Source organism: Trichechus manatus, unplaced genomic scaffold (genome assembly GCF_000243295.1).
Source record: "Trichechus manatus latirostris isolate Lorelei unplaced genomic scaffold, TriManLat1.0 scaffold00196, whole genome shotgun sequence".
NCBI classification, from domain to species: Eukaryota; Metazoa; Chordata; class Mammalia; order Sirenia; family Trichechidae; genus Trichechus; species Trichechus manatus.
The window spans coordinates 4,137,042-4,149,706 of NW_004444132.1; the positions used below are offsets into that span (position 1 = coordinate 4,137,042).

General features: G+C 39.5%; 1 protein-coding gene and 1 pseudogene across 1 annotated transcript in view; both read right to left on the bottom strand.

The window, feature by feature from the left end:
• The window catches only part of MDGA2 (MAM domain containing glycosylphosphatidylinositol anchor 2), a 560,321-nt gene that overhangs the window by 442,166 nt on the left and 105,490 nt on the right, over positions 1-12,665 (bottom strand). The window lies entirely within an intron of this gene.
• LOC105756862 (60S ribosomal protein L6 pseudogene) lies at positions 5,877-6,518 on the bottom strand (annotated as a pseudogene).

Genomic DNA, 12,665 nt, shown 5'->3' on the forward strand with positions numbered 1-12,665 from the left:
TTTTTCAAACAGTCTTAATGCATTTATTTAGCAATGTTTTTAAGTTTTTATTTATGTCTTTTATATTTAAATGGAATTGATGAGACATTTGTGTGAAGAATGAATAAAATATAAAAATGATTGAAAAAGAAATAATTTTCTAATGATATATAAAATAAATATGAATTTTTGAAATTTTAATAAGTATTTTCACTTTTGACTCAAATAAAGAAACAGAAAATTTGGTCTGAGTAATTTCTCATGTCTTAGTTTAACATTCCAGTAATTTTGGCTATTTATCCTAAGAACACTAGTATATAGCATTGTCCCTTTAATTTGACAAATCATTATGACAAAGTTAAAGTAAGTACTTCTGGCAGAAAAATTATAAAACAAGTTTTTGAGAATATTTCTTTTCTACTAATTTGATGGTTTCACTAGTATGCCACATTAAAACTACATATTTTTATCAAAAATGACTGGCTGCAACAGAAGGCTAATGATAGTTAGGACCTTAGAAAAATATTTCTTCCAATTTCTTATTTCATAGTGACCGTTGGCCTTAGCTCAGACAAAAAACGAAATAGTTGGATGAAGCTTAGCTTTCTGATTTCCAAAAGGATGCTACATTGGTATCATACAGATTGTAAAAAGACAATCCTATATTATGACAAAAAACATAATAAGAGTTCTGGTATTTTTTGCATAATTGAAGATGAGGCTAAATGGAGACATTTTCTCCCTCCACTGCATTCTGAACTCTCTAATAATAATTCAGATCCATTTGAAAAGAAAAGAACAGAAAAGGTAAATTTGTTACCACAGATTTTAGAACAGCATAATGCATAACAAATTCATTCTTCATTCCAAGAGCTGGCTTACCAATAGTAAGCTAGATACATTTAAATATATAAATGAATTCATAAAATATAAAACTATAATACGAACCTTGGTAGTGCAAAAAACTCAAATGATATTTGTAACATCAGAAACCAGTACTAATATGTAGATCCAGGAAAAAAAAAAAAAAAAAAGCAGAGCAAGTTAAAAAGAAATCTACATTTGGCCGTATCTTAGTGGAAACTTCAAAATTCATAAGAGAGAGAAGGAAACAGAACAAAGAAAGAAAAAACAAGAACAAAAAGAGACAAAACCAAAAACCAGGAAAAAAAAAAAAAAAAAAAAAAACGCAAGAGAGAGAAAATGAGGAGATAGAAAAAAAAAATACAGAGTGAGAGTTGATACAAGGAAAAGTGGAGAAATAAATAAACAAATAAAATTCTTGCATTGAGGACAGGTGTGAGAAAACTGAAATATGAAAACTTAGAAATTTCCTATTTTTTCCCCATTTTGTGCATGTAATTAATAAATGGGTTTCTTTTCTTTCACAAGACTGTTAATGTTAAAAGTGTGCGTACTTCAGTTGGATCATTCAGATGTACTAAAGAGAACAAAATTAGCCATTTATTATTGGAGATGTTCCATAATTTCATAAATACATTGTAGAAATGGTGACTAGATGGAAATAGTAACCAAGAAGAAAGCAATTACGATAACAAACATCCCCCAAAATTCAGTGGCTTAGGGAAAATAAAAAATCCTCTCATGAAAATTCCAATCCAATTGTTCATACTCTAAAGGGTCTCCTCCAAATGGAGACTCAGAGATTAAAAATTTTTCTGTATTGTGGCTCCTACAACCTCTGGTTCCTCAGACACTTTTACTGGGGTCTGCATGCAGAGATGGATAAATGAAAACGCTGTATGAAGAATTGTGTGGATGTGTTTAGGCACTCATTATGGATGTGACATGCATCACTCCTCAAATCTATTGACCAAAACTGACTTAGTTATATGGCCCTACCTTGATTAACAGAGATTGGGAAATATAGCTTAATTGTGAATCAAGTGAATAAAAATTAGTTTGGTAAATATCTAGAAAGTGTCTACTACAGGTCATGATCAAAGCCTAAAATTTGGAGGTGTGCTGCAAGTATAGCGTACCACAGAGGTCTGATCTCTGTCTTGCAAGAGACAATATTTTTAACAAATAATTAGGTAAAACATAGGAAGCATTCTTTAAATAGAAAAATACAAAAACTGGAATGTATAGGTAGAAAATGAAATTCTACAATAAATATGTATTTTAAAATCAAAATATGCACAACTGAAAATAGGATGAAATTTAACAGGTATACGTACAAGATTCTGCCTTTGGATTTACAATATAATCAACTACAAAAACTATGTTAATAGAATGTCGATTTTTTTTATTGTTTGAAGTTAATATATAAGTCAACAAAGTAAAATAGTGTTGCTTTATTTTTTAAATAAAAAAGCACAGACTTTATTAGTAAGAATATAAATGTATTGATTATAAGAGCTAATACTTCATATATACATTGTGTGGGTCCGCTCACATCTATTTCTAGTAAAGTTTTAGGGAAATATTGACAAAATTAAACATGTTAAGAAAGTCCTCAGGAAGGTAAGATGTTTGGAAAATACCTCACCTAAAGAATAATGAAACAGCAGAAATAATGAATCTGAGGGAAAAAATCAGATTGCCTGTGTTCAACTATTCAAAATGGTCACAGGAAAGAGAAGACAGAAATGTTTGTGCGGTAGAATTATAGGAAAGCCAATACATTCATTAGACAAACACACTAACAAATGTTGCACAGAAACAGGATAGACACGTTCAAAAACAGTGATTGGCTTATCAGTAGAACTATACTGTTTTTGTTGTCAGTTGCTGTTAGTCCTTGTCTCATGGCAACCCAATGTATAACTAAACTAAATGCTGCCCAGTCCTGCACCATCTCCATGATTGGTTGTGATGAGACTGTTGTGATCCATAGGGCTTTCCTCGGTTGATTTTGGAAGTAAATCACCAGGCCTTTCATTCTAGTCTATCTTAGTCTGGAAGCTCCACTGAAATCTGCTTAGCACCATAGCAACACACAAGCCTCCACTGACAGATGGGTGGTGACTGTGCATGAGGTGCATGGGCCAGAAATTGAACCTGGGTCTCCCACATGGAAGGTGAGACTTCTGCCCCCTTGGAAGTATATTCTAAAAACAACAAAAACAAAAAACACCAAACTCATTGTGGTCAAGTCGATGTCAACTCATAGCGACCCTATAGGACACAGTAGAACTGCCTCGTAGGGTTTCCAAGGAGCAGCTGGTAGATTCGAACTGCTGACCTTTTGTATGGCAGCCATAGCTCTTAACCTTCTGCCACCATGGCTCCAGAGGCTAAATACACTTATTTAAGACTTTGGGAAGAAGAAATTAGGTGGGCTTACCGAAATGTAATATATATCGTTACGTGTTCATATCTTAGATTACAGGAATCAACATCACGTTGATATGGCCTTTGATTTGTAGGAGTCTATATGCTCACTGTAGGGGTTTTTCATTGTAGGATTTTTTTTTTTTTTTATTGTACTTCAGGTGAAGGCTTACAGAATAGCTTTTCATGAAACAGCAGTACACATATTGTTCTAGGACATTGGTTAACAACCCCACATGTCAACCCTGTCCCTTCTTGACCTTTTTTCTTTTTTTTTCCTCTGGTGAAAATATACATAGCCAAAGATACACCATTTCAAAAATTTCTACATGCACAGTTCAGTGACATCGACTACGCTCTTCCAATTGTGCTGCTATTCTCACTTTAGATGAAGGCTTACAGAACGAAACAGTTTCTCATTTAACAGTTAGTACACATGTTGCCCTATGACAATGGTTAACAACCTCACAACACATCAACACTATCCTTATTCAACCTTGGGGTCCCTATCACCAGCTTTCCTGTACCCTTCTGCCTTCTGGCCCTTGTCCCTGGACTGCTGTGCCTCATCAGTCCCATTTGGTTTTATGGGGCTGTCCACTCTCCGGCTGAACGGTGAACCTTGGAAATGACTTCACCACTGAGTTAAAAGGGTGTCTGAGGGCCATACTCTCGGGGTCACTGTAGGATTTTTGACTAAGTTCTTTTATTAGAATCCCTAACACTATATGGGACTTAGATTGCCTGTGTGTTCCAGGAATAAATAACCATGATAAGCAAGTATCCTTTGTCTACAATGACCACAAAAATGCAAAATCTCATCTTATAACTGATTAATAAGGTAATCATCATGACAGTAGATCATTTTAATAAGTGTTGTAATTACCATATCAAGCATTATAAAGATCTTCCAAACTCAATGGTTGAAGTTTCAAGAAAGAGTGGTGGGGAAGAAAACTATGCTTAATGTTATTGACTTGAAAAAGTCATTAGTTTTCTTTTAGGGTTGGTCATGGTACCAGAATTCCCATTAGTCATTCTAGCCCTTTTCCTCAACTTTGCTATCAAGGAGTCATGTTGATGGGTCCAGTAAAAAAATGAACGCAAATAGCTCATTGTTAATCATTTTTAACTGTGTGGTTTATAATTCTTCTTTCTAACAAAAGTAAATTGTATTTGGGGAATAAATTGATAACATGTCATCCTAATCTCCCACTAATTTCTCAGGTGAACATGTAATAATTAAAAAAAAAATCTAAAATACAAGGACACAAAAAAATCACCACTTGTTCTGAATATAATGAAATGTAGCAATCTACCTAAGTGAAATTAAAACTAGGGATGTTTCAGAAATAAGAAGGCTTATAAAAGGTTTAATGGAGATTGGAAAAGATTTGTCTCATGTGTGAACAGTGTCTGCACACATGAAAACTTATTAAGCTAATGCCTCTAAATCTAATTTCTTTTTGAATTAAAAATAAGTTTTAATCAAACTTTAACCTTTAAAGCTATATGACTTCTATTACCCTATGAACAACAGCCATGGCAGAGAATATGTGAAAGAATTAGATGAACACAGTTTTGGAAAATAGTTTAAATGTCTTTAAGAATCTCAAGGTAACATATATATTTTGGGATGAGAACTTCAAAATTCTGTGAATCTACTTTTTTCTTCCTACATAGAATAAGCTCTCTTTCTTTCAAAGTGATGGATCTTAGGGGGCTCTCAGTGAGTGGCCACTTCTTCTCACAAAGGACAAATGAACCAATATCAGTATTTAGAGAATTCTCATGCTCATCAGTAATTCTGCAGTCCTAAAATGACAATATTTATTTTATATCTTACTTCAGTGAGAGATTATCAATCATATGGTCTAAAAACTCGGCAGTAAAAGTTCAACACAATCTGACAGCCCATCTTTCAAATTAAGTTCTCATTTCTCCTCCAAACTCACTATCCTAGTCACTATTGCCCAAAACACTTTGTATATTCTCTTTTCTGGGCCTTTAATCAAATGATTACACAATACAAATATCATTGGCTTTCCTTTCTACTTACTTAAAACCTATTCTGTGAAGAGCTATGAAGGGCCTGATATGTTATCCCACTTTCTGGCTGACATGTTAAGAGTTTCATGGATGCTGGCAAAAGACATAAGACTCCTAGGTCAGAGACACAGGACTTTATTACTCATGTCATAGCTGGAAACATGAGCTTCAACTTTGCATAGGTTCTCCTTGACCCTCAAGTTCCATGGGGAACGCTGTAGACAAGCCCAGGGGAGTGTTGTGCACACAGTGGGCTTGGGTCACAGAGCTAATGGACCCTGAGTTTAGGAAAGGGCCAGATAGCAAAAAGATCCAATCTTTGCCCTGGAAGAAGACATTATCTTCATTATCTTGGTCAGGAAACAAATCTGTCCTGTGCCCTAGAGGCAGACATATTCTCTACCACTCAAGGCTATTTGCTATAAAATTATCCTTGAAAAGAGAGTTCAGATCAAAAAGTGTCACAAGCCATGCAGAAATACCATGGAGAATTGTCCCTCAAAGCTCATCTTCTAGCTTACATTACAAACTACAACGTAAACTCTACTTCTCTAATGACAAGCATCCGTGAGACGTTTTGAGATTTTTCACACCACTGATATCAATTTTGGTGGAGGTGGCAATGACAAATTTGTGGTGTGTTCTACGCAGAGGAACTTTATTGAGGGACAGAGGTCCAGTCACAAGTAGCAAGCCACTGCCCAGCTGCCTTAGGAAAACTACTGTCTTGCCTCTGTGGTGCCTAGTAAGGATGATCAGACTGGTCCTGGGAGTGATGCTAGATCACAGTCTTCTCATATGCTGACTGAAGGGTATTTTGCCGCAGCTTAACAGCTTCCAAGGCACATCTTCAGTAGGATAACACCTAGGCATTTTGAGAAGTTTAATCATGCGGGTACCACCATTCTTGTCACCACCAACTGATTTTGTGACAGTAGCAAGAATCTTCTCTTTTCAACCCCAGATTTAGCTGCTGAATACTTCTTCTTCTACATGGTCTTTCCGGAATACATGCCTGATTGGGAAGATCTGCAAATTCCTCTGACTAGGACAGGATTTAGGCTGCAGTGGGGCTTCCCCTTCTTGGGCTTTTTGTCCTTGAGGTTACTTTTCTTAATCTTGCCACTGGCATCTGCATTCTTGGCTTTAGGCTTCTTCTTAGGACCAGACTTTTCAGCCTTTTCACTCGCCATTTTGCAAGATGTGAAAGAGCTCTATTAATATTACTGTCATCATTTTTAATATTATAAGAGCTCGTTGATATTCTCTGAAAAAAATTATATTCTCATGCTATTGCTGCATGGATGTAATATTTTTCTTAGAATATTAATTATAAATATCAATAATTAGCTAGTTTTTTTTTTTTTTTTTTTTAGCCTCCTTGCATTATCTTTGTTTCTTAAATTCTTTTTTTCCATCTGTTTCTTTGTCTTGGTCTCTCTCTTTCCTGTTAGAAGACTGTCTTACACTGGATTCTTTAGAGAAGCAAAACCACTAAAATGTATAACTGTATATAGAGAAAGATTTATATCAAGAAAACAGCTCAGGTGATTGTAGAGGCTAGAATGTCCCAAGTCCGTGGATCAGGGTAGAGGCCTCTCCCAATTCACACAGCTGCAGAAGCTGGCGAGCCCAAGCTCGGCAGGTCGGAGAGCAGGGCTCCTCTCACAGGCTGGGAAGATCAACAAATCCTAAGTTCGGCAGATAAGCTGACAGCTCAAGTCCAAAGAACCACAGGTGAGACAACAGGAGGCAGCCGCAGGATCCAGAGTGAACAAAAAGCCAGAACGTCTGCTTATGTTCAGAGGAAGGCCACACCCCGAGGACACTCTCTTTCCTCTGATTGGCTACTCACAGCATATTCAATCATGGGAGTGATCACATATAAACACTGAGAATCATGACCAGCCAAGCTGACATACAATCTTAACCATCACAGTCCACCTCTTGTCATCCTGGCACATGCACACTTCTCCTTAAACCATAATAATCTCTGAATAAAGACAATTAGAAAGTCATACTTGCACCTAACATGATACAACTAACACGTGTACAATCCAAAGTGCACTAGCCCCATTTATATCTTATATTTCATATGTGAAGGAAACAAAAATATTTGATGCACACATAGAAAGCAGAAATATTCACAACAATTTACAGTCTCCATTTCTGCAACTGGTCACTTGGACATAACTGGTATTTAGAACTACCTTCTTCCACCACCCATTCTGTATTCCCTTTGCCCTCAGCAATCACCTCAGCTGGTCATGGTTCTTTGCCTGGTGAGGTGACCCAAACCTTCATTCCTGAAAAGTCTAGGTCATTAGTAGTCAAGTCGGAATTAGGTTGCTGTAGTTTTCCACTGACTTTAATCACAGGGCATGTTAGTACTAAGAGAAGCCCTAAGGAATCTCCTGCATTGCAGACATACTCTTCTTTACCTCCATTATGTAATATCAATACAATTTCCTCTTGGTAGTCAGGATAAATCACACTAGCCGGTATGGTAACTCCCTTCTTTGCCTGTTGCTCCAGAGGCATAAGGAGCCCAAAATGGCCAGGTGGCATTCTTAACTTCCAGTTCAACAGAATCAGTGATGTGTCTCCAGGTGGGAGCATTCCTCCCTTTGGAAGTAAGACCTGTAGAGCATAAGGTCTAGGGGACAGGAAGCAAAACTCTTGCAAGTGGGTCACTAGGGGTAATAGTGAGTGGTGTCACTCCCATTTCCATCCCTTGATTCCTGGACCCATGAATCCTGGCTATGGAAGAAACAGCACCATATATTGGATGTTGGTTTAGAGCATATACAGCCTCATAGAGAACATTGCCCCAATCTTGCAAGGTACTGCCACCTAGCTGACACCATAATTGTATCTTTAGAAGGCCATTCCATTGTTCTACCAAGCAAGCTGCTTCAGGATGATGGGGAACATGGTAAGACCAGTGAATTCCATGAGCATGGGCCCACTGCCACACTTCATTTGCTGTGAAGTGATTCCCTTAATCTGAGGCAATGCTGTGTGGAAAACCATGACCATGGCTAAGGCATTCTGTAAGTCCATGGATGGTAGTTTTGGCAGAAGCATTGCATGCAGGGAAGGCAAATCCATATCCAGAGTAAGTGTCTATTCCAGTAATGACAAAATGCTGCCCTTTCCATAATGGAAATGGTCCAATGTAATCAACTTGCCATTAGGTTGCTGGCTGATCACCTCGAGGGATGGTGCCATATCGAAGACTCAGTGTTGGTCTCTGATGTTGGCAGACTGGGCACTCAGCAGTGGCTGTAGCCAATCACCCTTGGTGAGTGGAAGTCCTCCATCCCTGCCACCATGGCCACTTTGTTTATAAGCCAACTGAGCAATGACAGGAATAGCTCAGGAAAGAGGATGATTGGTTTCCAGAGAACGCATCATCCTATCCACTTAACTGTTAAAATCATCCTCTGCTGAGGTAACCTTTTGGTGAACATTCACATGAGACACAAATATCTTCACTTCTTTGGCACATTCAGAGAGGTCTATCCACCTCTTCCCCATAAATCCTTGTCTCCAATTTTCCAATCATGTTCCTTCCAAGTCCCTGACCATCCAGCCAAACCACTGGCCACAGTCCATGAATCAGTATATAATCGCACATCTAGCCATTTCTCCTTCCAAGCAAAGTGAACAACCAGGTGCACTGCTCAAAGTTCTGCCCACTGAGAAGATTTCCCTTCACTACTGTCCTTCAGGGAGGTCCCAGAAAGGGGCTGTAGTGCTGCTGCTGTCCACTTTCAAGTGGTGCCTGCATATCGTGCAGAATCATCTGTAAACCAGGCATGAGTTTTCTCTTCTTCAGTCAACTGATCATAGGGATCTATGAAGCCATAGGTGCAGACTAGGAGATGGAAGGTAATGTGACAGGAGTGGAGACCATGGGCATTTGAGCCACTTCCTCATGCAACTTACTTGTCCTTGGGTCCTCCTCGGGCCTGATCACGTATATACTACTTCTATTTAATGATGGAATGCTGCTGTGCACATCCAACTTTATGACTCTGTGGGTCAGACAACACCCACTTCATGATCGCCAGCTCAGGCCACATGGTGAATTGGTGTGCCATGGTTAAGCATTCAGTCCCTACTAAGGCCCCGTAACAAGCCAAAAGTTTCTCAAAAGGAGAGCAGTTATTTGCAGAGGATGGCAGAGCTTTGCTCCAAAATCCTAAGGGTCTGCACTGTGATTCACAAATAGGGGCCTGCCAAAGACTCCAAACAGCATCTCTACCTGCCACTGACACTTAAAGCACCATTGGATCAGCTGGATTATATGCTCCAAGTGGCAGAGAGGCTTGTACAGCAGCTTGAACCTGTTGCAGAGCCTTCTCTTTTTCTGGTCCCCACTCAAAATTAGCAACTTTTCAAGTCACTTGATAAATAGGCTGGAGTAGCACACCCAAATGAGGAATATGTCACATCTAAAATCCAAAGAGACCCACTAGGTGTTGTGCCTCCTTTTTAGTTGTGGGAACAGCCAGATGCAATAACTTATCCTTCACTTTAGAAGAAATATCTTGACAAGCCCCACACCACTGGACCCCTAGAAATTTCAGTGAGGTTGAAGGTGTCTGAATTTTTGTGGGATTAATTTCCCACCCTCTAGCATGCAAATGTTTTTTTACCAATAAGTCCAGAGTCATTGACACTTCTTCCTTACTAGGTCCAATCAGCATAATGTTATCAATGTAATGGAAAAGTGTGACATCTTGTGGAAGGGAAAGGCGATCAAGGTCCCTGCAGACTAAATTATGACATAGGGCTGGAGAGTTGATGGAGCCCCAAGGTAGGCAAGTGAAGGTGTACTGCTGGCCTTGCCAGCTGAAGGCAAACAGCTTCTGGTGGTCCTTTGAAACAGGTATGGAGAAAAAGGCATTAGCCAGATCAATAGCTGCATACCAGGTACCAGGAAATACATTAATTTGCTCAAGCAGTGAAACCACATCTGGAACAGCAGCTGCAATTGGAGTCACCACCTGGTTAAGTTTTTGATAATCTACTGTCATTCTCCAAGATCCATCTGTTCTTTGCACAGGCCAGATAGGCGAGTTGAATGGGGATGTGGTGGGAATCAGCACCCCTGCATCCTTCAGGTCCTTTATGGTGGCAGTAATCTCTGCAATCCCTCCAAGAATGCGGTATTGCTTTTGGTTTACTGTTTTCCTAGGTAGGGACAGTTCTAATGGCTTCCACTTGGTTTTTCCTACCATAATAGCCCTTACTCTATTTGTCAGGGATCCAATGTTGGGGTTCTGCCAGTTGCTGAGTATATCTATTCCAATTATGCATTCTGGAACTGGGGAAATCACTACAGGATGGATTCGGGGACCAACTGGATGTACTGTGAGGTGGACGGGAGCCATTAACAACACGAACTCCATATTCCCCCATTCTGACTGGTGGGCCACAGTGACGTTTTGGGTCTCCTGGAATTAGTGTCAGTTCAGAGCGAGTATCCAGTAATCCCCAAAAAGTCTGATTACTTCCTTTTCCCCAGTGAACAGTCACTCTCGTAAAAGGCCGTAGATCCTTTTGGGGGAGGCTAGGAGAAAGATTAACAATAAAAATTTTTGGCAGTGTATTGGAGTCCTTCCTCAAGGGGATCCGCACTCCCCTTTACTCAAGGGGTTGTGAGTCTTCAAACTTGCTCAAATTTGTGAATTGATTGAGGAACTGTGACTCTGTATTCTGGCAATTTGAGTTAGACTGCTGTTTCCCTGACCTAGAATTCATCCATTTGTATAGATCAAGTAAATATTTAGTAGATTTCCTATCTATTTCAGTCCTAGGAACACATGATTAAGTAGCCAATGCCATAAGTCCACACGAGTCAGACTATTCTGATTACTGACTGCTTTGACTCCTCTGTCCATTACTGTAACCACGCCCACCTTGTATTTGTCGATTGAGTGCAGTCACTTGGCCCCTACTACCATGGGGCCCAATCAGCCCTAATGTAGTTAGGTGTCTTAATTCAGTTAGGGCAGTTCCCACTGTCAGATCTGACTTACATAAAATAGCAATCACAGCAGTCTTCAAGAATGCTGGAGCTCCCTTCACAAATTTGTTCCTCAAAGTTGTGGTAAAAGGTGTGTCCTCTGGGCACTCCATGTGGGTCTGTGGGTCTAACTTGATAAATCCACTCTAGTACGCCAATTTCCCTAAGACTTTGGTTACCCTCTTCTACAGTATACCAAGGCAGGTCCGGTACTTAAACTTGATTTAGTACAGGCCACCTCGTAATCTATGCTTCAGCAACCCAAACAAATAAACTATTAGATCCCTTCTTAACTTCTCAAGCTGAAATACTAAATGAACAGTCTGTGCTTAGTGGACCCATATCAATAAACTCAGACTGATACATCTTTATGTTCCTTGCACCATTATCCCACACTCTTAATAGCCATTCCCACACATATTCCCCAGGTTTCTGTTTGTACATATTAGAAAACTCAAGTAGTTCTTTTGGAGTGAAGTGTACCTCTTCCTGGGTCATACTTTGTACTTCACTTTTTAGGGCTCGCTGGGACTTCAGCTTAGTTGTAGGTCTAGAAGCCAGAATCAGTAGTGTGGAATTGTCTTGAGAACATTCAGCATTGTCTTGTAATGCATCTGCCTCAGGCGATGCTCCAGTCAAGGGCTCTTTAGAGGCAGCTGGGCTAGGGCTAATCTCGTTAGATGGGAGTGGAAGGGCTAATGGTGTTTCTGGGCAGGGTGGTTTAGTAGACAAACATGAAGTAATCTCTTCAGATGGGACTGGTTCTGCTGCCAGGAGTGATTCAATGGAATTTAGGGGCTCAGTGTCACCAGCTTCCTGATTATCTGCCCGTATGTCCCCATCCCAAGTTTCAGGATCCCATTTCTTCCCAATTAATACCCTTACTTTAACTTCAGACACATCTCAAGGTTGGCAATTGAGCTGGCATTGTAATTCAGCCACTGTTAAAATAAGACTCTGGGTTTGGTTTTCAGCAATTTCAGCTCTGTTACTACAAGAAATCAGGCTTTCTTTCAAAGCACTAGTGGAAGTGTTGAGGTCATGTATGCAGCACTTGAGCTTTGACTCTGAAGCCCTGAGTGCATCTCTTTCTTTCACCAGTTTGTCTAGTGAAAACTGGACAAACCAACTAGCTTCCTTATACCTCTCATTCTGACAAAGCTGTAGAAATTCGTTTACCCTGAGACTCACTTTCACCCATACCTGATCTACTGGTGGTAATATTTTGCATATTTGTATTGCCACCTCACTCCATGGACTAGCAGTGACCTCTTTACTTCCAGAAGCAGAGTCATCAACATCT